This window comes from Chrysochloris asiatica, unplaced genomic scaffold (genome assembly GCF_000296735.1).
Source record: "Chrysochloris asiatica unplaced genomic scaffold, ChrAsi1.0 scaffold00463, whole genome shotgun sequence".
In the NCBI taxonomy this organism is placed as follows: domain Eukaryota; kingdom Metazoa; phylum Chordata; class Mammalia; order Afrosoricida; family Chrysochloridae; genus Chrysochloris; species Chrysochloris asiatica.
This window is the reverse complement of record NW_006408981.1, coordinates 1070754-1075797: the sequence shown is the minus strand read 5'-3', so window position 1 is coordinate 1075797 and position 5044 is coordinate 1070754.

Sequence of the window (5044 nt, the reverse complement as noted above, 5' to 3'; positions counted from 1 at the left end):
ATGTGAAAGCTGGACAGTGAATAAGGAAGATCGTAGAAGAATTGATGCCTTTGAGTTGTGGTGTTGGAGGAGACTGCTGAAAGTGCCATGGACTGCCAAAAGAACCAATAGAACTGTTTTGGAAGATGTGCAGCCAGGGTGCTCCTTGGAAACCAGGATGGCTAAGCTTCGTCTCTCATACTCTGGGCATATTGTCTGGAGGGAACAGTCACTGAAGTAGGATGTCATGCTGGGTAAGGTGGAAGGTCAGAGAAAAAGAGGAAGACCCCTAATGAGATGGATTGGCCAGGTGGCATCATTGATGGACTCAAGTGTGGCAGCGGTAGTGAGGTTGGCCCAGGATCGGATATTGTTTCGTTGTGCTGTGCTTGGGGTCATTATGAGTCGGTTCTGACTCAATGGCACCTGACAACAACAACAATAACAATATATGGCATGCATACCCATTCCAATATTACAAGCAAAACACAAAGAGTAGAAAACCTAATAGATTATTTGGATGTACTACAAATTAGAAACTTATGTGCACCAAAATATTTCACCAAAAGTGAGAAAAGGGAGCCCACAGAATAGCTTTTTTTTTTTTTTTTCAATGATACATTAGACAAGGAACTAATCCTCTAAAAATTAGAGAAAAGTAAAGCACCTCTACAATAATGACAGACAATCCAGTTAAAATGGTCCCAGAACATGAAAATACACTTCACCAAGGAAGACATTCAGGCAGCCAAGAAACATGAAAAATAATCCATGACATTAGCCATTAGAATGTTGCAAATCAAAATAACTATGTGATATCAACTCAGACAAGCATTAGCAAAAAAGTTCAAAAACACAGAAAACAAGAAATGCTTGCTACATTGCAAATAGGACTGTAAAATGCTTCAACCATTCTGAAAAATGCTATGACTCCTCAAAAAATTTGAAAAAGAAATATCTTATAACCTAGAAATCCCTCTACTTGGTATATAGCCACAAGAAATATGAGTCAGAACATGAGCAGATACATGCACACCAATGTTCATCCCAGCACTCTTCACAATATCAAAAAGATGGAGCCAGCCTATGTGCCCATTGATGAAAGAAGGTATAAACAAACTTTTGTACATACAGTGGAATACTATGCAACCTTGAAGGATAATGATGAATCTGCAAAACTCCTAATAACATGATGAATCTTGAGGTAATTAGTCTTAGTGAAATTGTTGTTAAGTGCATTCAAGTAGGTTCAAACCCATAGATACCTTGTATATGGTTTTCAGGGAACAGCTGGTGAGCTTGAACCACTGACCTATGACTCAAATGACTTTGCAGTCTAGTACATTAGCCCACAACACTATACCAAGAGTCCTGAGTGAAATTAGTCTACCACAAAAGGGCAAATATTTCATGAGAACATCGTTGTAAAAACTTTAGAAAAGATTTCCATGAAAAAAAAAAAGAATTAATATTTACCAGGGGTCAGAGGGAGAGGGAAGTAATTCACAGCTTAGAGGGTAGACACATGTTTATCTGGGTGATGGAAAGGGCAATATTCAATGAAGGGAAGGGCAATACATAAAAAGAAGGAGGGCATCAGATGGAGAACAAAGATAGTGGAAGACTCAGAAAGGCATGCAAGAGCTAAAATGGATAGAGGTAAATAGTTATTATTTATTCAAAACCTAGGAACAACATTATTCTGTGATCTAGGGATCGAGACATAGTCTGAATCGATAAAGTTTTATGTGCTTGACTGTCTTGTGGATATTGGTTTCCTCTGCCTACTACTGTAAAATAAATTTTCAAGTGAGATAGAAATGAATGTTGGTAATTTTGATTAAAGAATGTTTGTAAGTACCTCTATAATTGATTGGATTAGCTAAAAGGAAAGTTAGAATTTGCCCAGGGAAGTAGGCTTCTTGTTAAGCCTTTGCTGAGTATGGGGCCTTAAGTGGAATCTTGAGCCACACTCAGAACATTCTGAGGTGGAACATTCCCAGTTGAAAATATGTTCAGACTAACCCAGAACTGCTGGGAAAACAAGATTTTATTGAAGAAAGACCAGCAGGGAAAGAGTAGAGTGTCTGGATGTTAGAATATCAAGCAAGTTGTTTACTTGGATGTATCAAGGTAAGAAAAGTTAGCCCATCAGGAAAACCCCCTTATAAGACTAAAACTCAAAGGAAATCCTCAAACAGTCTAATATGCTCACTGGTAACCAACCTGACAAAGTTGTGAGTAGAAGGGGGAGAAATGCAGCAATGAAACCAGGGGCTTAGTTTAGCCATATTCCATTGACACTGGTTTACCTTGAGATGATAGACAGAAGAGGAAATGCTGGCTGGTTTGAAGTTTAGAGAGATGTGTGAACTCCTGAGCCAATGGTCACTCACCTAGCTACAGAGGTCTAGAACTCAGAATAAAGCAGCCAGCTGGTCTGAAGTGCAGGGAGCTGTGCATGAACTCCCAAACTTGCAGATACTATCCATTTGACCTGGCTTAGATGTCTAGCTGAGTAGAACTCAACCAGATGAAGATAAAGATGTTTGACACTAGGAGCAAATATAAATTGCTACAATTTGAATAACTGGACTTTTGCTTATGGATGAAGTTGCTCAACATTCCATTCCTGAAATGGATGGATTCTTCATATAAAGGATCAAACTTGTTTCCTCAGAGCACTGAGTTGGTAGAAATCGGAAATTTAGATATTGTCTATTAAAAATGGGATTCTGTACCCATACTTGCAGATAGTATGCAACTGACACAGCTTCAATGGCTGGATGACCAGAACTTGACTAGAGGAAGAAAGAAGAGGGGAAAAAAAAGCATAATCCACTACAATTTGAAGTACTTGACCTGTATTATGGATGTAATAGCTTCAAAGAGGGAACAAATCTTTACTGCAAAGATCACTCCCACCCCCTTGGTACACAGGGTTGACAGGGAAGGGCAATTTAGACATTGGCTACTCAAAATGGGGGTGGGGGAGGGTACAACAAAGGCATGAAGTGACTGGCTTACAAATTTTCAAGAGGGAGCCTAGTTTCAGAAGGTGTGGGGAAAGGTAGAATCTTAACTGAGTGGTATGAAAACTGTCTAAACAGGGCTGGTAAAAAGGCATAAGACTCTTGTAGTCCAGTAGTGAATAATTGCTATCAGAGCTGATTGTGAATGTTGCAAATGCAAAGGTAGACATTTTGTAACCAAAGGAGGGGAGTGATTGATCTTGCAGTACAACAGTGAAAGTCCCTGAGGCAATCAAGGTAGAAGAGTAGAGAGTGGGACCCTATCCAGAGAAGCAGCAGTTCTAGAGATGGAGGCAGAGACGATGATATGGTGAGATGAAGCAGCTGGAGACTCAAGTAGGGAAAGGGTCTGTGAGCTGGTGGGGGGACAGGCTTGCAGGGTATATCCTTTGGTTGTTTGAATGGTTATTATATATTCCTAAGTGCTTCAGTGTACATCAAAAAAAAAAAAAAAAAAAAAAAGAGGGAATGGAACCAAATGCTGTTGAATGATGATGCATGGAGAGGATTGTAATCATTATTGCAATGAAACAAAATATGATAGGATTAATGTAAAACTGATGATCTCCCATGTGAAAACTCTCTCTCATTTCATAATAAAAACTTAAAAAAAAAAAAAAAGGGCACTATAAAGATATGAAGTGGTTGGCTTACATAAAATTAGTATTCTTATGAGGCGGGTAATGAGGGGGTATGAGGTGGGTAAAGTGGAAACTTCAATGAATAGTTTTCCTCTTCCAGATTTATCTGGTGAAAGGGGGTGGTGGATGATGGTGATCTGATTTTATTATTCAATTTTGAATAATATTTAGCAGGATTAATTGTGATTGTCACAACACAACTGTAATTTCAGAAGATGTGTAACTAAAAGGGAGAGTAAATAATCTTTAATTTCCAGAACAGAAGCTTCCAGGACCATCAAGCAGGAAGAGCAAGAGTGGAGTATGAAGTCCTACCAAGAAAAGCATCAATAGTAGAGATGGTGGCACAGGTGATGACAAGGAGAGACAGAGCAACTGTAGGCTCTAGGCCCTAAAACTGCGTAACTGTGGGAAGACGTTGGCTTGAAAATATTACCTTTTGGACATTTAAATCAATATATATTTATTTTTTGTTTGTTTGTTTTGTATGTGTACATCAAATATTTTGCCTTATTGATTTTAGAAAAATAAGATGTAAAGGGGAAGCCATAGAGAGGAAGCAGGATAACTTGTTGCAAGGAGAGGATTGTAATCACTAAGATGAAACAAACCATGTGATTGGTTGAAATTAAAGCTGATGATATTGTCTGTTAACCTTTCCTCAATTTACAATAAAAAGCTAAAATGTAAAAGAAAACTTATCCAGGGTTTCTATGAGTCAGAACTTATATTTCCACTATATCAGCACTAGATATCTAAGACAATTTTTCAGACAAAGCACGTCTACAATTATATGAAAACAGCTGTGCCAGATAATTTAACATCATCTCCATGTTTTACTGCAGGTTGGTATTTGAGCCACAAATCTAGCTCTGTATATCATACTGAATTATCTTGTTAACTACAAGTCAAGTCATTAGATTTTTTTTCTCTGTCTGTCATCAATATAGATGAATGTAGTTGTTATTGTTGTTAAGTGCCATAGAGTCAGTTCCAACTAATAGGGATCCTGTATATGGTTTCTGAGGCTTTTAAATCTTTTTGGGAGCAGAAATACTCATCTTTCTTCTGTGGATTTGTATTCAGTGCTACCATATGGAGTCACTACGGTCCCAATATAGATGAACATTTTGTATTTAATAATTTCCATTTACATCAGTATTTTGTATATACCATTAGAAATCTTAATCCATTTCCTACCCCATACCTTTGACTGATTGTATTTCACTAATTCTTTTGGCAGCCCTTGTCTTAGTTATCTACTGATACTACAACAGAAATACAACACATATTGTTAGTTTTACTGAACAGAAAACTATTCTTTCATAGTTTCAGCTAGAAATCTGAATTCAGAGTGCTGGTTTTTGAGAAATGTCCTTGTCTTCTTTCTGC